A 24,702-nucleotide genomic window follows, 5' to 3' on the forward strand; every position below is an offset into this window, starting at 1 on the left:
ATTGGCTTCTTCAGGAGTACACTAAAATTTTAATTAGAAACAATTAATAATTAAAAAATACTTACAAAAAAATCAAAACTTACAGAGCGGAATCTGTAAATTAAAACTTAATCAGAAACGGAAAAAAAATTTTTTATATATATATATATATATATCAAATAGATGAAATAGAGAATGTGGAAAAATCCCCTTACGAACAATTCACACATCCACCATTTCGGGCTGGGAAAAATTTTTCGAATAGAATCAAAGATTCAAACACCAGTTCTTAGAAATGTGTTTAAATTCAAACTGGTGTTTGAATCTTTGATTCTATTCGAAAAATTTTTCCCAGCCCGAAATGGTGGATGTGTGAATTGTTCGTAAGGGGATTTTTCCACATTCTCTATTTCATCTATTTGATTTCGTACGAGTGGTCGTTAAACCAATAACCTTGGATCTTTGGTTCACTGAGTGTGTTTCAAAGATCTACATCTTATGTTTTTAAATATATATATATATATATATATATATATATATATATATATAAAACAAGGCTGAAATATTGGGGTAGCAGCAATCTCAAAGAAAACTCTTTATAATAGTTCCAAGCTTTCTAAATCTTCTTGGAGGAGACTACTAACTCAGTGAGAGCTTTATTAGTGGACTGTTTAGCATAGGGTGAATTTAAAATAGAATAAAAAAAAATAACAGTAAAAAAACCAGACCTTAAAGTAAATTGTAATAAAAATATTTCCTACCTTGTCATTTCTCGTTGAACAAGCTGGAGCAGGCCTGCTATTTTTCGTACTGCTATTGCTGAGTAGTATACATCACTCGCGAGGACTATATTGAGTTTCTATACACTTTTCGGAATAATTGTAAGTGACTGTTAACCAAGAGAGTTGGTTGGCGAATTGTCTTTTTTAAAATGAGGCGAGTAGGCAGGTAATTACATACAAAAAACTTTAAGGTTTTTACTTGAAAATAATGATAAAAATTAATACATACTCACTGAATTAGGTATTGGCCTACTCGTATATACGGGGTGTCCCATAATATTGAAAAGAAAATGAATTAAAATATTCTCTACAAAAACAAGAAAATTAAAAATTGTTATTCCTACTTATGTGGACGAACCACAACCGCCCACCACAATACGCAGTATTGTTACGGCTCAAAAGGCAAAGGACATAATTTTACTATAGAGCGTTTATATATACCACTATTAGTTTTCACTGTGGCCACTCTAACTATACCATCAGATCCAGGATGAACCTCAATTATACGGCCCAAAGGCCATGGTAGCGGGGGAATATTATTTTGGCGAATTACCACTAAGGTACCTAGTTGGACGTTTGGAGACGGAGAATTCCATTTAGCCCTTTGATGAAGAGTTTGAGACTTTCGAAGTTTGGAAGCTCTTATAAGAAAAGGGCCCGCAAAATCAACTCCAACATTACTGAAAGGTTTTAGTTGAGATATTCGAGCTAGCGGTAAATTTCCCATTAACGGAACTGGGGACAAAGGATTCACCTTAAAACATTTAACACATTTAGACAGTACTCTACGAATGGCTCGTTTGGAAGATATAATCCAAAAACGCTGAGAAATTAGGTATTGAACAGTTTGAAGCCCGGCGTGTAGATATTGCAGATGAGTAGATTCAATAATCATATCAGTTAATTTACAACTGTTAGGAAGTAATGCCGGAAATTTGCGATCATACGAAATGGGCGCATTAGCTAGGCGACTACCTACACGTAGAATTCCCTTTGCATCGATAAAAGGTGAAAGCTTTCTTAAATTTTTTGGAAGCAGCTGTTTATCTTGGATAAAATTTATTAAAGTATTAAAAAAGATCTGCTGTGTTCGTTTAACAAAAACCAGTAAGGAGTTATGTTGCTCCAATAAACTTAAACAACCTATTTCCAGATTACCATATCGGTTTTTGGTTACATAATGGAAAAAACGAATAATGTAACACAAACATCGAACACACCTATTTAAAGACGAATGACGATCCAATAAAATATCTAAAAAATTATTGGGAATTTCAGCAATCAATGCGACAGTCCGCACTTCCAAATTTACATTAGTAGACTCCTTTGAATTAAGTTCAAAGAACGTTAGCGGATCAGATTGTAAGAAGGTTGGCCCCGCCCACCATTTGGAACAGTTAATTAACTCAGAGGGTAAGCAACCCCTTGAACCAATGTCAGCAGGATTTTCTTCAGAAGGAACATAGTGCCAACATGAAGAAGTTACTCGTTCCTGCACATAAGCTACTCTATTGCTCACAAAAGTTTTCCACTGATGAGGGGAAGATTGTAACCAACGTAATGTAACAGCAGAATCAGAATAACAGTATATTTCCTTGATTTCTACTTTATCTTTAATAACAGAAGAAACAAAGGAGACTAGTCGAGCCACTAAAACCGCAGCAGACAATTCTAATCTGGGAATAGTAAGTCCCTTATTAATGGGTGCGACCTTAGATTTAGCTATAACAAAAGAAACAAAAGGTTGGCCTGAAGGTGATAAGCATCGAAAGTACAAGACAGCGCAGTAACCTTTCTCGCTAGCGTCACCAAAACAGTGAACTTCTAAGCGTAAAATATCGTCAATTAATAAACGACGAGGTAAATTTAATTTACTCAAATATGCTACATCATCAATGTATTTTTTCCACAAACGGATAATTTCTTTTGATGGAGCATCATCCCAACCAATCTTTTGAGTCCATATTCTTTGAATAAGGTGTTTAATTAGAAATATTATTGGAGATAAAAATCCAAGAGGATCAAATATTTTTGCTAAATTGGACAAAAGATGACGTTTTGTACAAGAAGAGTCTAAAACTTGAACTTTAAAAGCAAATGTATCCGAAGAAGCGTCCCATTCCAACCCTAATACTTTAAGTGTTTTGGACGAAATATCATCATTAAATGTAAGAGGTTTTATTGCTAAATCTGATACAGCTAATCCTTTCAATAAAGCGGGTACATTACTGGACCATTTTTTCAACTCAAAACCTCCTTTGGCAAGTAAGGCAATAAGTTCGTCTCTTAGTGCTAAGGCATTTTCGAAACTAGGACAGGAAGAAACGATATCATCAACGTAGGTTCCAGTTTTAAGTGCCTCGGCTGCTAGAGGAAACGAATCCCCGTCATCATTAGCCAACTGATGTAGACATCTAATAGCAAGATAAGGAGAACAAGAGAGACCATAAACAACTCTGTTGATACGAAGATCTCGAACAGGTTCAGAATTATTAGAACGCCAAAGTACTCTTTGATAATCTGTTTGAGTAGGATTAATTAAAATTTGCCTATACATTTTAGAAATATCGGCCGTAATTACATAACCATGCAATCGAAAATTAATCAAAATTGTACAGATGTCAGTCTGAAGCTTAGGACCAGTGAATAATTTGTCATTGAGTGAGGGTTGATTTGGAAGATGCCCGGAACCATTAAAAACGACCCTTAATTTACTTGTTAGACTTTCAGGTCTTAAAACACAATGATGCGATAAATAGTAAACATAAGGTGAATCGAAGTTATTCAATGGGACAGGTTTCATGTGACCGAGCTCAACAAATTCCTTCATAAAGGTGCGGTATTGGTCATAAAGTTCAGGAGATTTTTGAAGCCTTCTTTCTAATGAATAAAACCTACTAAGAGCAAGTGATCTAATATTAGGAAAGACAGGATTTTCTTCCTTAAAAGGTAGATCTACTACAAAGCGTCCTGAATGTTCACGCGTATAAGTATTCATAAACATATTTTCCACTTTAGCGTCATCAGGAGCTAAGCAAAAAACTTCAGGGACTGCTTCTAATTCCCAGAATTTCTTTATTTGCTGATCCAAAGAAACCGTATCTTCAACTTGGCAAAATAAAGACGTAAGAGTAGGTGCCTTTGAAATATTTACTTTTCCCATAAGCACATAGCCAAATATAGTATTAATTGCATCAGGTTGATCTTGATTGCCGTAAATACGTCCATCCAAAAGAATTGTAGAGAATACATCAGCTCCTAAAAGAATGTCGATGGATCCTCTACGAAAGAAGTTATCATCTGCTAACTTTAAATTAGCAATATGGGGCCAAGTATTAACTTCTAAATTACATAAAGGCTGATCCTCACATATTTTTGTCAAGACTAACGCATCGGTTGTCAAAATAGGAGAAGATTTACGTACTGGTTTAAAAGAAATGGTAACCCCACCTAAATTAGTGGTCGACTGCATAGAACCTAATCCTTGGATGTTAGCTGAAGTTTTCATGGGACGTAAACCTAAACGCCTAAGGGTCTTTTGACAGATGAAGGACGTCATGCTTCCCGAATCTAACAGACACCTAACAGGTTGGTAGTTACCGTGACAATCAAGCACCTCAATACATGCAGTGGAAAGCAAAGTACTTTTATCAGCGGAAGAAAAACACACAGAAACGGATGATCCAGTCGTTGAATTTAAAGTGGATGCCGCCGAATCTTGAACATTCTCTTCTTTCTTAGAAGAGGAGAAGCAAAGTAGTGTATGCTGTTTTTTATGGCACGAGTGACAAGTCCATGTAGATTTGCATAGGCTAGAACGATGTGATCCAAGACAGTTAATACACATCTTGTTCTTTTTTATTAATTGAAATCGATCTACAGGAGATTTTGCCAAAAAAACGGAGCATTTATAAATGGCATGGGTATCATTAGTTTTACAGATAGAACATTTTGGTTCAGGTTCTGTTTGAGCAAGCAATGATGTAGATTTGGAAGAATTAGGTTTTTTAGAAAAGTTAGATTTTGGTTTAGTGTGAAAATCAATATTATCTAAAGCGAGACAACTTTGATTTAAAAAATCAATCAGTTTTTTATAGCTTGGGATGGTTGAATTATTATGAAAAAGCTCAAAACGTGTTACTAAAGAAACAGTTAATCGTTTTAAAATCATTTGAACAAGTATAAAATCCCAATGTACTGTGGGTAGTCCTAGCTTATTTAGAGATGCCACATTTTTCGAAAATGTATCTAACAACTTGCGTAGTTCTTTTGGATCTTCTGAAGTCAGTTGTGGTGAACTTTCAAGGTTATTCCATAAATTGGCACCGATTACCCTAACATTATTAAACCTTTCACAAAGCAGATCATAGGCAATTGGATAATTGTTTGCTGTGATGTCAATATGATCCACAGCATCGCGCGCTGCACCCTTTAAACACGATAGTAACAAATTAAATTTGTCAATTGGTTGTAAGTAAGTAAGAGTATGAACGCGAGCATCAAACTGATCTATAAAACTTCTAAATTCAGTTATTTTTCCACTGAAAGATGGCAATTCCGGTTTCGGTAAATTAAAATAATTTATAGGTAAAGGATTTTGAGACTGTGAAGTTGATGTAGTTTGCTGACTTGATGTTGAAGATTTTCTAAAGGCTTGCAAGTATGTTAATTTAATTTTATAATATAATTTGTCAAAATTACTACGGCAATCATCTTCGACTTTAAATAGCGCGTCCTCATTATCTTGCTCAGAAACTAACATAATTATTTTATTATGAAGATCATAAAAATTGTCACGAATTTTTTCCAATCCTTCATACATAACTTCCAAAACCGGGTAAAAATTCTTATCGTCAGCAGCTACCTTTAAAGCAACAGCATGAATTTCAGTCATTTGTTGCACTTCAACTTGTCTTAAAGATTGATATTTTTTAATTTTATCTGCCATTTTGTAAATTTAAATGTAGAATTAATAAATTTAGAAAAATATGAAATTAGCGTTAGGAAATAAAATAGGTTCACCACACGAAAATTAATAAAATACAACCGAACTTTGTGCTAATAAAATAGAAAACTATGTCCTCTGCTATTTGAATATTTATAGACAAAAAATAATTGTAAAACATAAACCCTTTAAATAAAAATTACTGTGTAAAATAAACACACAGTTTCATCTATAATAGAGTCAACCTGTATAATAATTATTATAACAAAATTTGTCTATTGGCCGACGTTGACAATTTAATAATAATTACTTTTACATTAATGTGTTCCTTTTTTACTTAAAAAACAACATTAACTGAGGTATAGGTACCACTAACGATCGGCACAAACAAAAAACCAATTTACTAATTGATACGTGATTTTAATTTTGTAAAGAATATTTTATCGCCTTATGTTAAAGAATAACAAAAAAATAAAGTCAAAGGAAATGCGGTTAAATAACCTGAATTTGATTCTGATCTTTGTAAATTAGCAAAGTATGACAATAAAATCAAACAATTCAGGTTTAAAAGAAACTTTCCCCGACTATATTACCCTCTTAGAAAAATGAAAAATGCAAGAAAAAAACATAGAAAATGGATCTATCAGGCTCGTAACGGATCAATAAATCTTCTTGGAGGAGACTACTAACTCAGTGAGAGCTTTATTAGTGGACTGTTTAGCATAGGGTGAATTTAAAATAGAATAAAAAAAAATAACAGTAAAAAAACCAGACCTTAAAGTAAATTGTAATAAAAATATTTCCTACCTTGTCATTTCTCGTTGAACAAGCTGGAGCAGGCCTGCTATTTTTCGTACTGCTATTGCTGAGTAGTATACATCACTCGCGAGGACTATATTGAGTTTCTATACACTTTTCGGAATAATTGTAAGTGACTGTTAACCAAGAGAGTTGGTTGGCGAATTGTCTTTTTTAAAATGAGGCGAGTAGGCAGGTAATTACATACAAAAAACTTTAAGGTTTTTACTTGAAAATAATGATAAAAATTAATACATACTCACTGAATTAGGTATTGGCCTACTCGTATATACGGGGTGTCCCATAATATTGAAAAGAAAATGAATTAAAATATTCTCTACAAAAACAAGAAAATTAAAAATTGTTATTCCTACTTATGTGGACGAACCACTTTCGAAAATGTTTATTTTCATCATCAGGGAAACTACAATCATTTAACAACTAGGCTCAACATCCTCAAATAATGTAAGTACAAACATATAAGTAACTCTTTAGTAAGATTGTTTTTTGATGTGCAGTGTTTTTAGTGAAAGTATTGACTCTGCATTTCTCAGAACAATTTTTTGTTGTTTTTGTGTTTTTGGGAATCCTCGACACCTGGTTTAGTGAGAGGAAACTATGGTGTTCTGGATTTTGAGTAACACAGGGATAGCAATTATTATTGATTTCAGTTAGCCTATTTGTTAAATACTGTCTATTTATGATTGTAGTTTCCCTGATGATGAAAATAAACATTTTCGAAAGCTTGGAACTATTATAAAGAGTTTTCTTTGAGATTGCTGCTACCCCAATATTTCAGCCTTGTTTCCTAACTGTTCAGCAAATATTATATACCTGTTATATATATATATATATATATATATATATAGCAAGGAGTACGACTGTTTAATTTCAAATTTATTATTAACAACCAATAAATCTATGGCATTTTTTCGATTAAAGAGAAATTGATATAATTCAGGGTGCATCGTCAACCTGTAAACCGGGTTTTCGTTTGAAAGCTTTTTTGTGACACTATACATTGCTGCCGTTGTCACGGCGATCGTATATCTTTATTTGTTTATCTTTTGTGTGTCACAGGGAGGTTTTTGGATGAAAATCTAGGTTTACAATAATTTACATTAATTTTGTTAAGATTTTCACATCCCCCTTTTTTTAAATCCATTTAATAACAGACACCGAACAGTTGGTTTTTTGCTTAGGTTTTTTGTGCGCTTTTTTGGTTAGAATAAGAAATGGATTTAAAATAATTCTTTTGACTCTAACAGAATATTTCTTCTCCTGGCCTCATGTTTCAAAACAAAATTTTATGTAACTGTTCAATAACCTTAGGATTTTAACCACTAAGGACCTTTGTGACATTTTTTGCGTTTATGTATTTTTAGCTTAAGAAATTTTTTAGCTATTAAGTTTTTAACAACACAACCCATTGTGATGACATTGTTGTGTTCATCTTATATGTAACTTCACAATCAGTAGAACTGATGAAGTGCAGGAAGACTGCACGAAACGTCTTCTATTAAAAGATTGAAATAGTTTTTTCATTTTTTATTTCTCCTTGACTGATAACCTCAATTACAGTGAGACTTCTTCTCACTCACTTGATATATTGTATATATATATATATATATATATATACAGGGTGGGGCATTAGTGTGACAAAGTCCAATTACTCATTTGTCGTAAGAGATACGAAAAAAAGTTATTTAGATAAAAGTTGGGTCACGCATAGTACCATAATTTAAAAATATTTTCAAATATACAGAGGCCTGCGTATTGACAGGGTGACACAAATTTATGTTTTTTTTTAAATGGAACACCCTGTATATTTTTACATTTTTGGATTCTCCTCAATGTTTTCATTCTTAAAATATATGGTTTTGTAACATTATACGAGGTAGTTTAAAAGTAAATTACGCTATTTTGTTAATTTCGTAGCAATATCTACACCCTGTAGAATTGTAGTGATTTGATATCAAATTTTCTATTTATATTCAAACGATTTTTAATATAGTCTACTACTGTTAATCATTAACAATATAGCGAAATGTTTAATTTTAGTATACAGGGTGGGTCGAAACTCGGAATGAGTATTTTCTGAGTTTTCTTAAATGGAACACCCTGTATTTTAGTATTGTGATAAAATGATACTTTATTGTACTTTTTTATTTCTTAAGCATTCCTTATACCTAAGTGCTTTAATTTGTAAGTTATTCGTGATTCTTTAAGCCAAACATTAATTGCAACCAAAATTACGTGAAATTTTATTAGGTGGCCGTGAAAATATCCAATCAAAAATAATTTTTAGAAAAAAATACATAATCTAGGCTGATCCTTCATTTATTAATATTGGATGAGATATCCAAATACATTCGTAGTTATGGTTGTTGGTGCTTAAAATATTAATCAAACATACAAAATTCTTCCTAGTTGGCTATGACAAAAATTTGCTTAAACATTTGACATTATACTATTTATATAGCTCCAGATGATTTGTTACCATTACCAATATTAATTTTTCTAATGAGGAACTGATTAAAATGACTTTGTGCTAGGAGAGTATAACAAAAATGACCTACTTGCAATACAAGTTTATCATCAGCAAATTCCTTGATAGACGACAACCAAAAAGATAAACTTTTGAAAGTATACTAAAACGGTTTCAACAGACTAGGTACTTAGATTGTAAGAACGGTTGTACTTAGATGCAGATCCTCAGTGACACTAAGGATTACATTTAATTCCTGTTTTATTCACTTACAATAGTTTTTGTTCGATCAGATTTATTATAATCTAAGTGTCCAGTCGGTTGAAACCGTTCTAGTATATTTTCAAACGTTTCTCTTCTTAGTTGTCGTCTATCAGGAAATTTGTGAGGAAAAATTCTTATTGCTAGTAGCACATTTTTGTTATACTCCATTAGCACAAAAATCTTATCAGTTCCTCATTAGAAAAATTCATCTTAGTAATGGTAACAAAGCAACTGGAACTATAAAAATAGTATAATGTCAAATTTTTAAGGAAATTTAGTGTCATAGCCGTGCTGACTAGGTAGAGTATTGTATGTTTTTATTAATATTTTGCGCACCAACAATCTTAATTACGAATTTATTTGGATATTTCATCCAATATTAATAAATTAAGGATCAGGCTAGATTATGATGTATTTTTTTTTCGAAAATTTTTTTTTGATTGAATATTTAACGGCCACCTAATAAAATTTCACGTAATTTTTCTTGCAATTAATGTTTGGCTTAAAGAATCACGAATAACTTACAAATTAAAGCACTTAGGTATAGGGAATGCCTAAGAAATCAAAAAGTACCATAAAATATCATTTCATTACAAGACTAAAATACAGGGTGTTCCATTTAAGAAAACTAAGAAAATACTCATTCCGAGTTTCGACCAACCCTGTATACTAAAATTTAACATTTCGCTATACTATTAATGTTTAACAATAGTAGACTATATTTTAAACCGTTTGAACATAAAATACAAATTTGATGTCAAATCACTACAATTCTACAGGGTGTAAATATTGCTACGAAATTAACAAAAAACGTCATTATCTTTTAAAATACCTCATATAATATTACAAAACTATATATTTTAAGAATGGAAACATTGAGGAGAATCCAAAAATGTAAAAATATATAGGGTGTTCTATTTAAAAAAACAAAAGTTTGTGTCACCCTGTCAATACGCACGCCCCTGTATATTTGAAAATATTTTTAAATTATGGTCCTATCAGTGCCCCAACTTTTACCTAAATAACTTTTTTTCGTATCTCTTACGACAAACGAGTAATTGGACTTTGTCATACTAATGCCCCACCCTGTATATGTGTAAACTATATATTACATATATATATATATATATATATATATATATATATATATATATATATATATATATATATATATATATATATATATATATATATATATATATATATATATATATATATATATGAAAAATAGATAATTGCATTTCAGTTAGATTCGAACCCCACCGGTGCCCCGACTAGTTTCGACTCATGTCAAGTCGTCATCAGGAGACACTAAGTAGGTGTTCGAAGCTAACTGATTTGCCGCTATTACTTGGTGAATTTATAAACTAAACCCACCAGAGTATACTTAGTACGACCTCTATATGTGAAAAGAGAAAATAATTATTCTCTTGGTAGCCCGGCGAATAGCAAAATCAAGCTTTATAACAATAAAGCTATGAAAGGCGATGTAACGGAATCCTTTTTCCGACAATACATCATGCAAACACCGTTTGGGCTAACCAATTCGTCTCTTACTGGAGAATACAGTAAAATGAAAAATAGATAATTGCATTTCAGTTAGATTCGAACCCCACCGGTGCCCCGACTAGTTTCGACTCATGTCAAGTCGTCATCAGGAGACACTAGGTAGGTGTTCGAAGCTAACTGATTTGCCGCTATTACTTCGTGAATTTATAAACTAAATCCACCAGAGTATACTTAGTACGACCTCTATATGTGAAAAGAGAAAATAATTATTCTCTTGGTAGCCCGGCGAATAGCAAAATCAAGCTTTATAACAATAAAGCTATGAAAGGCGATGTAACGGAATCCTTTTTCCGACAATACATCATGCAAACACCGTTTGGGCTAACCAATTCGTCTCTTACTGGAGAATACAGTAAAATGAAAAATAGATAATTGCATTTCAGTTAGATTCGAACCCCACCGGTGCCCCGACTAGTTTCGACTCATGTCAAGTCGTCATCAGGAGACACTAGGTAGGTGTTCGAAGCTAACTGATTTGCCGCTATTACTTCGTGAATTTATAAACTAAATCCACCAGAGTATACTTAGTACGACCTCTATATGTGAAAAGAGAAAATAATTATTCTCTTGGTAGCCCGGCGAATAGCAAAATCAAGCTTTATAACAATAAAGCTATGAAAGGCGATGTAACGGAATCCTTTTTCCGACAATACATCATGCAAACACCGTTTGGGCTAACCAATTCGTCTCTTACTGGAGAATACAGTAAAATGAAAAATAGATAATTGCATTTCAGTTAGATTCGAACCCCACCGGTGCCCCGACTAGTTTCGACTCATGTCAAGTCGTCATCAGGAGACACTAGGTAGGTGTTTGAAGCTAACTGATTTGCCGCTATTACTTCGTGAATTTATAAACCAAATCCACCAGAGTATACTTAGTACGACCTCTATATGTGAAAAGAGAAAATAATTATTCTCTTGGTAGCCCGGCGAATAGCAAAATCAAGCTTTATAACAATAAAGCTATGAAAGGCGATGTAACGGAATCCTTTTTCCGACAATACATCATGCAAACACCGTTTGGGCTAACCAATTCGTCTCTTACTGGAGAATACAGTAAAATGAAAAATAGATAATTGCATTTCAGTTAGATTCGAACCCCACCGGTGTCCCGACTAGTTTCGACTCATGTCAAGTCGTCATCAGGAGACACTAGGTAGGTGTTCGAAGCTAACTGATTTGCCGCTACCTACCTAGTGTCTCCTGATGACGACTTAACATGAGTCGAAACTAGTCGGGGCACCGGTGGGGTTCGAATCTAACTGAAATGCAATTATCTATTTTTCATTTTACTGTATTCTCCAGTAAGAGACAAATTGGTTAGCCCAAACGGTGTTTGCATGATGTATTGTCGGAAAAAGATTCTGTTACATCGCCTTTCATAGCTTTATTGTTATAAATCTTGATTTTGCCATTCGCCGGGCTACCAAGAGAATAATTATTTTCTCTTTTCACATATAGAGGTCGTACTAAGTATACTCTGGTGGATTTAGTTTATAAATTCACGAAGTAATAGCGGCAAATCAGTTAGCTTCGAACACCTACCTAGTGTCTCCTGATGACGACTTGACATGAGTCGAAACTAGTCGGGGCACCGGTGGGGTTCGAATCTAACTGAAATGCAATTATCTATTTTTCATTTTACTGTATTCTCCAGTAAGAGACGAATTGGTTAGCCCAAACGGTGTTTGCATGATGTATTGTCGGAAAAAGGATTCCGTTACATCGCCTTTCATAGCTTTATTGTTATAAAGCTTGATTTTGCTATTCGCCGGGCTACCAAGAGAATAATTATTTTCTCTTTTCACATATAGAGGTCGTACTAAGTATACTCTGGTGGATTTAGTTTATAAATTCACGAAGTAATAGCGGCAAATCAGTTAGCTTCGAACACCTACCTAGTGTCTCCTGATGACGACTTGACATGAGTCGAAACTAGTCGGGGCACCGGTGGGGTTCGAATCTAACTGAAATGCAATTATCTATTTTTCCTTTTACTGTATTCTCCAGTAAGAGACGAGTTGGTTAGCCCAAACGGTGTTTGCATGATGTATTGTCGGAAAAAGGATTCCGTTACATCGCCTTTCATAGCTTTATTGTTATAAAGCTTGATTTTGCTATTCGCCGGGCTACCAAGAGAATAATTATTTTCTCTTTTCATATATATATATATATATATATATATATATATATATATATATATATATATATATATATAAATTAAGGATCACTCGAAGAGTGGTGGGTTTTTCGGTCAATAGGTGGAGAAATAAGACAAAGAAGGTGGCTACTTCATCTATTTATTCGAAGACGTTTCGCTCTCTAATCAAAGAGCATCATCGGTTCATCTCAAAAAGACATGTAGCAGTCAAAGGTATAAAATTGTAAAAAAAAGCTTGAAACAATGAACCATTGAATCGTTAGGTTGTAGAAACAATAAATAAAAAGTACAGTTTACAGTTTAACAAAGACTTTGAACAGCAAAAGCAGCATGTGGTTATCATACATGTGATTAAAAAAATATGTAAAAAACTTGTATTCGCCGAGAAACTAAGTAAGATCACAAGATCAACCTTCTAACAAAAGCATATTAATTTAGTTTGATTTTGACTTTAGGTAACATTATTAAAATGATTATAAAAGGTAATAGTAGCAAAATTTATAAAAAAAGGTATTAAAATTTACCACAAAAGCTTCTACACTATTCAAATCCACTCGGCAAAATGGGGATTTTGCTGGGATAGCCCATTTTGCCGAGTGGATTTGAATAGTGTAGAAGCTTTTGTGGTAACTTTTAATACCTCTTTTATAAATTTTGCTACTATTACCTTTTATAATCATTTTAATAATGTTACCTAAAGTCAAAATCAAACTAAATTAATATGCTTTTGTTGGAAGGTTGATCTTGTGATCTTACTTAGTTTCTCGGCGAATACAAGTTTTTTACATATTTTTTTAATCACATGTATGATAACCACATGCTGCTTTTGCTGTTCAAAGTCTTTGTTAAACTGTAAACTGTACTTTTTATTGATTGTTTCTACAACCTAACGATTCAATGGTTCATTGTTTCAAGCTTTTTTTACAATTTTATACCTTTGACTGCTACATGTCTTTTTGAGATGAACCGATGATGCTCTTTGATTAGAGAGCGAAACGTCTTCGAATAAATAGATGAAGTAGCCACCTTCTTCGTCTTATTTCTCCACCTTTTGACCGAAAAACCCACCACTTTTCAAGTGATCCTTAATTTATATTGGATTAACGGTCGTACTCCTTTTCTCGATATATATATATATATATATATATATATATATATATATATATATATATATATATATATATATATATATATTTATATGTGTAATATATATATTATATATATATATATATATATATATATATATATATATATATATATATATATATATATATATATTGTTAAGATATGTAAAATTTGAATTAATATGGTTTCGATCTTAATATTTTAGAAAAGTTAAAACATATAATAAAAATATACCAAAATTCATTTCGAAGAAATGAAAGTCAATTATCTTTGGATGGCCGTAGGTAAACAAAATTTAAATAGGGATTAAGTATTTTCTTTGTACAGTTAGTATGATAAGGAAGTGGTTATGTGTTTGGACAATGAGACCGGGTTTCCCAAATGGACTTTTGCGGCGAGGGAACAATTGTATTTAGAAATTTAAATGAATGTAATCTCCTTAAAAACCGATTGGCATGTAATTAGTTTTAGGAAATTTCTAATGGTAGGAAAAGTTGGTGTTGAATCTGACATTGACAATTTTAAATTGAATTCTTTGGAATCGTTGTCAGTGGACTTTCATAATTTTTTACATAATTTAATTTTACGGTAGAATAATTTTTTCAACGTTACTGTTTAGTGCTGGCCTTTAAACGAATGTGATTCTAGACGATAGTTGTTAAATGATCGTCAAGTCGAATAGTGGTGATCTCTGAGAGTCTCCTGAAGTAGTAAGGCAGATAAATGAATAGCTGTGAGTTTGTTGAAATAAGTGTCCTGACGGAGGCTCATCACGTAAAGCATTGTAAGTTATATTGTTCTACTTATATTCCAAGAGTCACCGTTGCATGCCGGAACGAGAAATAGATTCAGTTTATTGAGAGGAGAAAAGGCTAGCATTGTTTTTTGAAAGATACGTGCATCTGTAGGGGGTCATTGATGACAATAGGCTTGCAATAGTTTGTTGCGAGATTGCTGACTACATAGGGGGCTCCTAAGAGTAAATTGTAGGCGACCAGAGACAAGAATTTGGACAACTCATCATCTGAGAGACAGTTTTATTTTTTTTTGTAGAATTATTCATAACGCAAATTTCAATAAGTACTTTAGATAGTGGTAGGAGTATTTCAATAATCAGAATAGGAGATATTATTTTTAGAGGATATTTTGAGGGTGAATTTATTTCAATAGATGTTTTTGTACCATATATGTGTTTTATTCCGTTAGTCTTTGACCTTATTTATCATATGTAAAGCAAAGGAGATATTGAAGCACGAGAATATAAAACCCTGAGATTAGAGCATTAAATAGTGTGATTAAATCATAAGTGCATCATTAAAATTAAATTTAATTAATTAATTAATTATCTAATCAATTGCTTTGAGCACACCGATCTTTGAATATCACATTAACTGGAGCCCAGAACGTGGTGGCTTAAAAAATATCGCAGCTTTGCATTTGATGGTAGGGAAAGAGATAAGGAATAACTACAGGTGATCCAGAGATAATTTGACAATTTTTCCAGGTTTAAAAATATTTTTGATTTATGGATTGATCGTAGGTAGTTGATATTTACTGCTATTGAATTATTTAATATTTTTACCAATCGTACATTTGATATTTATTTTGAAATTTACTGATTGCATATTTGATATTTGTGGCGAAAATTTATTAAATTTGGGGAGAAATATTTGTCGTGTTCTGCAACTTATAGAGTGTTGTAAAATTTCACATTTGGCGGGGACAAAGAAAACAGTAACAAAAAGAAACAACATGTCGACCACAAGGAGGCAAAGCAAAATGCAAGAAAGCAGAGAGAATAACAGAGAAGAGGAAAAAATTGTTGAAGAAGGATTGGGTAATGAAGGAGATACAACGATTATGGAGAGAAAAGAACAGGAATTAACAGGAATAGAGAAACTATTGCAACTGATGCAACTCCAATCACAACAAATGGATAGAAATCAACAGGAAACAAAAAGGACAATGCAAGAAAATCAACAGGAATCAAAACGAGCCATGGAAGAAACACAACAAAAAATAGAGAAAAATCAACAGGAAGCAAAACGAGCCATGGAAATAACACAACAAAAAATGGAAGAAACACAAAGAGAAATATCACAGAGAATAGAACAGAAATTGGAAGAGAATGATGGCAAATTGGAAAAGCGTTTGGAAAAATATGAAAATGAAGTGAAAGCCTGTTTAGAAAAAGTTAGAGAAGAAACAGAAAGGAAACTGAAGATGCAACGAGAAGAAATAGAAACTAAAATGAAGGATATTAAGACTGTGCAGAAGATGGAATTAGAACAGTTAGAAAGCAAATTTGAAAATGCAATACAAGAAGACAGGCGAGAAATAGAAGAAAAATTTAAGCAAAACGAAAAACAAATTGCGGAACTCAAGAATCAACAGAATTGTGGAGAAAGAAGGGAAATGATTATCGTTGGTACAAGCGACGCGAAAATACAATTTGGAGGGGATATTAGAAAAACACACCCAGTACCATTTGTTAAAAATTTGAAAACCAAATTGCAACATATTAGATATTTTGACGACTGCAAAGAAACAATTAGAAACCATCTGAAAGAAGGAGCAGCGTTATGGTATGAAAGTAAAGAAGATGAGTTTGAAAATTGGACAGATTTCGAAAATAAATTTCTCAACTATTTCTGGGGGAAAGTTAAACAGAGGGAAATCAACCAAGAGCTACAGAATGGAAGATATCACGAGAAAATGGAATACCGGAAGAAAGATATGCTTTGCAGATATATAACAATTCCAAATATCTAGACTACAAATACTCTACCGAACAACTGGTAGAAATGATAAGCAGACATTTCGAAGAAACGCTGGAGGACCACGTGATTTTGAGAAACTATCAAGATATTGATAGTTTGTGCCAATTCCTTCAAGTAAGGGAAACAAAAAGAAGAGAAATGCGAAACAGAAGACAACATGAACAATATAATGGACCGGCAAGAAGGCATCAATCAAATTATGACCAGAGAAACCGACATGCCCAATCAACAAACGAAGATAGGCCGAGAGAATACCAAAATTACAATAGACAACAAAATTATGATAACAGGAATCACGCAAAAAATAGAACATATGAAAATCACAACAGAAACAGAGATGCACAAAATCCTCCGACTAGGAATACGAACGAACAAAGGGACGGTAGAAACAATCAGAATTTCCAACGACAAAATAGAAGGGAGATGAATCATGTAACAATAGAAAACGAGGAAGAAGATGTATGCAATGAATCCAGACAGGATTTTCAATAAAGCATCCACTGAACAAACATAAACAACTCTCCGGTATATTTTGTCATCCGAGAGAGTTTATACAGTTGGCGGGAAATGAAAGACAAAGTTCTAATTCAAATTTAATATTCTTAGATGCATTTATAAAACATAAAGCGATTAAAATTTTGATTGATTCTGGATCGGAGATATCGTTAATCAATAAGAAACTAGTAAAAGAATTAAATTTGGACAGATTTGTGTATAAAATTCCTAGGGTTGCTTTAGTGGGTGCAAACAACAAAAAATTGACGACAGTAAATGAAGGTTTGGGAGTGCGGATCAGAGTGGGAGACAAATACTATATTATGCAATGTGTGGTGATCGAAGATTTAAACCATGATATGATAGCGGGAATTGATGAATTGAGTGAAAAACATATCACCATAAATTTTTCGGAGAATAAACTGGAAATCAGAGCAGAACCAGACAACATAGAAGAAGAAATGGAAATAGATAGGAAAATAATTGTTGAGAAGATAAATGAACAGGAAAAACATAAACAAATCAATATGACTGTAGAGGAAAAACCGAAAGTACAAGAAAAAAATCAACCAGAAAAAAAAAAGAAGGAAGAAAAAGAAGAAGAGTTCAAAAAGAAAGAAGGAAAACAAGGTGGATACAAGAGAAAGACAGGAAATCGAAGGTACGGAAGAATTGTCGGCAATCGACGATAAAACAGAAAGGAAGCAGGAAGAAAAGGAAGTTCTCATAAGAGAAATGAAAGCAGTAGAAACATGGTGCTCGGGATACCAAATGGAAATTGAAGATAAAAAAAACAGAAGAAGAAATAAAGGATGAGGACAGAGAAGAAATGGCAATAATGGACGAGAATCCAGAATTTTATGAAGAAATATTATGGACAGTGAATACATGCGAACAAAATGAGGATGAAAGAAAATTAAAATGTGGAGAAAACATGGAAAAGGAAGTAGAGAAGATTCTAGAAAATTATGGAGATTTGATTAATGAAGAAAGCCGAGTGGCTAAAAATTATGAACATTCTTTTAAAGTTAAAAACTTAGAAAATTTTAAATCCAAGACATATCCAATCCCGTATAAATACAGGCAAAGCGTCTGACAGGAAATTGAAAAAATGATCGAAGACAAGGTGATAGAAAGATGTGACTCTCCATATATCAACCCGATAGTATGCGTTAAAAAATCGAGTGGTGATTTGCGATTATGTTTAGATGCAAGAAACATTAATTCACACACAATCGCGCAATACGAAGCGCCTTTGAACATCGAAGCCATATTTGGACGAATCACAGGGTCACACATTTTTTCCAAAATCGATTTGAAACATAGTTTTTGGTTAATACCTTTGGCAGAGAAATGTCGAAATTATACCGCTTTTTCGATCGACGGAGTGGTATACCGATTTAGGGTGGTACCATTTGGCCTACAGAGTGCATGCGCTGCTTTGGTTCGCGCATTGAACATAATCTTAAATAGGCATGGAGAATTTGTTGTACATTACATAGATGATTTATTAATTTTCTCACCAGATATAACAAGCCATCTACGACATATTCACACTGTGCTAGAAGAACTGGATCAAGCGGGATTGAAATTAAATATTCAAAAGTGTCAGTTTTTCCAAAAGGAAATACTGTATTTAGGATTCAAATTAGACACAAAAGGGATTAGTCTTGCAGAAGATAGAATCGAAATTATAAATAACTACGCTAGGCCAACCAATTTAAAAACATTGCGGGGATTTTTGGGAATGGTAAACTATTTCAAAAAACTAATACCAGACATCAGCACAAAAGAAATACCGTTGATAGCATTACTTAAGAAAAATGTTAGGTGGAAATGGGGAACGGAACAAGAAATGGCTTTCAAAAATTTAAAAGGAGCTTTCTCCACAGCTGTAAGAGTACACCACCCAAGATATGATCAACCTTTCATTCTCCGGATCGATGCTTCCATAACAAAATTCGCAGGGGTGTTATCACAGATCCAAGACGATGTAGAGGTGCCAATCTGTTTTGTCTCCCGTGTAACCAAAACATATGAGAGAAAGTACAGCGTTACTGAATTAGAGTTCGCCAGTGTGTTATTTTGTGTAAATAAATTACGGTTTTACCTACTAGGGGCAAAATTCACCATTGAAACAGACCATGCAGCTTTGATACATATAATGAAAAATAGGCTGGTAAATAATAGAATTCATAGGGGCATTCTTTTACTTCAAGAGTATGATTTTGAATTTAAATATATCAAAGGAACTGACAATATCTTGGCTGATGCGTTGACGAGAGATGAACAATTCCGCAAAGAGGACCACAAAACTCTCCACGTTGGCATGAACATAATGAGAGAAGAAGCAGGCTTATTTTCTTTGGCTCAGATCAGGGAAAATCAGGAACAACTGGATGAAAGAGAAAAGCAAAGGGTCGAACAAGAGGATAACTTATATTTTAAGAGGGTCGATGGTAGAGAACTATATGTAATCAAGGAACAGATGGCAAAAGAAGTTTTAGCAAAATTACACTGTGACAACGGACACATTGGAAGCAGGAAGGTGTGGCTTATGTTCAGGGAGAACTACATTTGTCGAAAGGACTATACAATAGCCAAAGAGATGACTCGAAATTGCGAGACATGCCAAAAGTGTAAAAGTAAGAATTTCAAAAAAAAAACATCACAAAAAACGTCATAGCTCGGAAGAAACTGGATATTGTCGCCATTGATATGTTGAGCGATTTAATAACAACAACACAGAGGAATAAACACATATTAGTTATGGTGGATGTTTTTTCAAAGTACACTCGCGATCATAAAAAGCGGGTCACTCGATGAGTTATTCAAGTTAGATGTCTCGAATTTTCTAAACCTCTTGTCCGATTTGAGTGATTTTTTAGTATGTTATAGCCTTATTCTTTAACAATATCGCCATAATAATATTGTTGCTAGACAGGTCAATTGTCATTGTATACCGGGTGTAACAATCATACTGTGTTTATTCCTAAAAGTTTGGAACACCCTGTGGAATGTTTTAGCAAAGATAAAATATTGAAATTAAAACTCAATTATTGCCTTAGTCTCTCTTAACATGTTCTTTTTTGATTTATTTGTTTATGTTGGATAATAAAAAAGTTAAGCACGTTAATAACTAGCCATGTTCTTCATCAATACAGGGTGTTTCTAAATAAGTGCGACAAACTTTAAGGGGCAATTCTGCATGAAAAAATAATGAAAGTGTGCTTTATAAACGTATGACCGGAAATTCTTCGGTTTCGAGACATGGGATGTTGAATTTTTTCTTACAAACTGACGATTTATTTATTGCTCTAAAACCGGTTGAGATATGCAAATGAAATTTGGTAGATGTTAAGAGGTAGTTATGGCGCATTTTTTGACATACAATGAAGAATTTTATATTCACCATTGGCGTGCATACGGGATGTATCTAAAATGTTTATACCCGTATGCACGCCAATGGTGAATATAGAATTATTAATTGTATGTAAAAAAATCCACAATAACTGCCTCTTAAAACCTACCAAATTTCATTTGCATATCTCTATTGGTTTTAGAGCAAAAAATAAATCGTCAGTTTGTAAGAAAAATTTCAACATCCCGTATCTCGCAAACGAAGCATTTGCAGACATATGTTTATAAAGCAAACTGTCATTATTTTTTCATACAGAATTATCCCTTAAAGTTTGTCGCACTTATTTTGAAACACCCTGTATTGGTGAAGAACATGGCTAGTTATTAACATGCTTAACTTTTTTATTATCCAACATAAACAAATAAATCAAAAAAGAAAATGTTAAGAGAGCCAAGGCTACAATTGAGTTTTAATTTCAATATTTTATCTATGCTAAAACATTCCACAGGGTGTTCCGAACTTTTAGGAATAAACACAGTATGATTGTTACACCCGGTATACAATGAAAATTTACTGGTCTAGCAACAATATTATTATAGCGATATTGTTAAAGAATAAGGCTATAACATAATAAAAAAATCACTCAAATCGGACTACAGGTGTAGAAAATTCTAGACATCTAACTTGAATAACTCATGGAGTGACCCGCTTTTTATGATCGCGAGTGTATTTAAAACTGTACCCATGTAGAACCACGAAAGGAGCTGAAATACTTCGGAAGATAGACGATTTTATCGAAACAGTGGGAAGACCAGACAATATTTTGTTGGACAATGCAACATACTTTAGGAACGACCGTTTTAAAGGGGAATTAAGAGAGAGAGGCATAAATACAAAATTTGTAAGCATCCGACATCCACAGAGCAACCCATCAGAGCGTTTTATACAAGAAGTCACAAAATTTCTAAGAATTGCTGCGGAAGAACATCATCGACATTGGGACAGAAAAGTGTTTGAAATAGAGACGTATTTGAACTGTGCACCAAATACGGTTACCAAGGAGACGCCTTTATATGTAATGAAAGGAACAATGCCTACGAGACCGTGGGAAGACACCGCCCCCAGACAATACGAAGAAGTGATCGAGGTGGTTCAACGAAGATTGAGACGAAGTGGAGAGAAATATCTCCAAAGGCAAGAGAGGACCCGAAGAAGAAGGCCGGTTACATTCCAGAAAGGGGATAAAGTTTTAGTGAGGGCACTAAGGGTGTCCAATTTACAAAATGGTATTTGTGCTAAATTGATGCCGGTATTTGAAGGTCCATATAGGGTCAATACGGAAAATGGGGTAAATAGTTATGAATTAGCGCATATAGAGACAGGCAAGATACGGGGTATTTTTAACATTCACGACATTTATAAGTATCATGAGTAGAGTTTGGTAACATAATGGAATAATTTGATCCTAAAAAAAAACTTGTGTCATTTAAATAAATAACAGAGTTTTTCGGCAAATCATATGGCGGGGAGTTGTTAAGATATGTAAAATTTGAATTAATATGGTTTCGATCTTAATATTTTAGAAAAGTTAAAACATATAATAAAAATATACCAAAATTCATTTCGAAGAAATGAAAGTCAATTATCTTTGGATGGCCGTAGGTAAACAAAATTTAAATAGGGATTAAGTATTTTCTTTGTACAGTTAGTATGATAAGGAAGTGGTTATGTGTTTGGACAATGAGACCGGGTTTCCCAAATGGACTTTTGCGGCGAGGGAACAATTGTATTTAGAAATTTAAATGAATGTAATCTCCTTAAAAACCGATTGGCATGTAATTAGTTTTAGGAAATTTCTAATGGTAGGAAAAGTTGGTGTTGAATCTGACATTGACAATTTTGAATTTAATTCTTTTGGAATCGTTGTCAGTGGACTTTCATAATTTTTGACATAATTTAATTTTACGGTAGAATAATTTTTTCAACGTTACTGTTTAGTGCTGGCCTTTAAACGAATGTGATTCTAGACGATAGTTGTTAAATGATCGTCAAGTCGAATAGTGGTGATCTCTGAGAGTCTCCTGAAGTAGTAAGGCAGATAAATGAATAGCTGTGAGTTTGTTGAAATAAGTGTCCTGACGGAGGCTCATCACGTAAAGCATTGTAAGTTATATTGTTCTACTTATATTCCAAGAGTCACCGTTGCATGCCGGAACGAGAAATAGATTCAGTTTATTGAGAGGAGAAAAGGCTAGCATTGTTTTTTGAAAGATACGTGCATCTGTAGGGGGTCATTGATGACAATAGGCTTGCAATAGTTTGTTGCGAGATTGCTGACTACATAGGGGGCTGCTAAGAGTAAATTGTAGGCGACCAGAGACAAGAATTTGGACAACTCATCATCCGAGAGACAGTTTTATTTTTTTTTGTAGAATTATTCATAACGCAAATTTCAATAAGTACTTTAGATAGTGGTAGGAGTATTTCAATAATCAGAATAGGAGATATTATTTTTAGAGGATATTTTGAGGGTGAATTTATTTCAATAGATGTTTTTGTACCATATATGTGTTTTATTCCGTTAGTCTTTGACCTTATTTATCATATGTAAAGCAAAGGAGATATTGAAGCACGAGAATATAAAACCCTGAGATTAGAGCATTAAATAGTGTGATTAAATCATAAGTGCATCATTAAAATTAAATTTAATTAATTAATTAATTATCTAATCAATTGCTTTGAGCACACCGATCTTTGAATATCACATTAATATATATATATATATATATATATATATATATATATATATATATATGTGTATATATTGTAAACTGAGTTAAGTGCACAAAATAATACTAGATAGTATTAAAAATTTAGTTGGAAAGAGATACAGGTGAATTAAACTACTGGTGGCGACATATCGCAGGTTCTAGTTTGACTACTTACGAAATATTTAAAAACAGTTTGCCACAAACAGGTATAACTTCACTTGTATCCCTTTGCCTGTAAGGTGTTGGATATTATTTTTGGTGATTTGTTTAGTATCTTTGCAAATGAAGCCATTAAAAAAGTAAGTTTTCATTAAAATGTTTAATTTTTACGTAATTTTTCTTTTATTTTAGTTTAAGAGTTTAAGAAATTCGTAAGGTACTTAAGTGGCAAAGAGAAACAAGTACATATATATGTATATATATATATATATATATATATATATATATATATATATATATATATATATATAGACTTTAGTTTTTTATTGAGGTTGCAGTCATTTATTTCTAAGGGGCAGGGTAAGAGAAACTCTGTGTTATAATCAAGCTTTCGCAAAATTTATTTGCTTCGTCAGGATTAGCTAAAATTATTATATAGTTATAAATAAATACAACGAAATGAAAGAACATTGCATAAAAATTAGTACAAAAACATACAACGTGAGGTTTGTTCCTTAATTTGACATTTCTACAAAACATAAAATATCTAAAAAAATCTTTATCCTAATGGTTTTCAAGTTCCAATGTTTTAATTTTTACAATTCATGATAAAAAATATGATTTAATAATTTAGTTCTAAATTTGACTAATGCCAGAAAGACACTTAAATAATGTCAAAAAGACACTCGTAGGTATTTGTTTATTTGATTTTAAGTTGTTAAGAACTAGATTTTGGATTATTACTTGCTTGTGCATTTTAAAATTTTAGAAGTTATAGATATATATATATATATATATATATATATATATATATATATATATATATATATATATATATATATATATATATATATATATTGAATACCAAATACCCAATAACCAAAACTATATTAAATACCAAATGAATATATAAACAAGAATAAAAAACCGCTAAACGCCGTAAAAATGAGTGGCGCATAAAATATTCCAGCTACAAAAGATCTGATATGAATATTACGTGGCGCGAAAATGGATTTTCATTTG

This window comes from Diabrotica virgifera, chromosome 10 (assembly GCF_917563875.1).
Source record: "Diabrotica virgifera virgifera chromosome 10, PGI_DIABVI_V3a".
NCBI lineage: Eukaryota > Metazoa > Arthropoda > Insecta > Coleoptera > Chrysomelidae > Diabrotica > Diabrotica virgifera.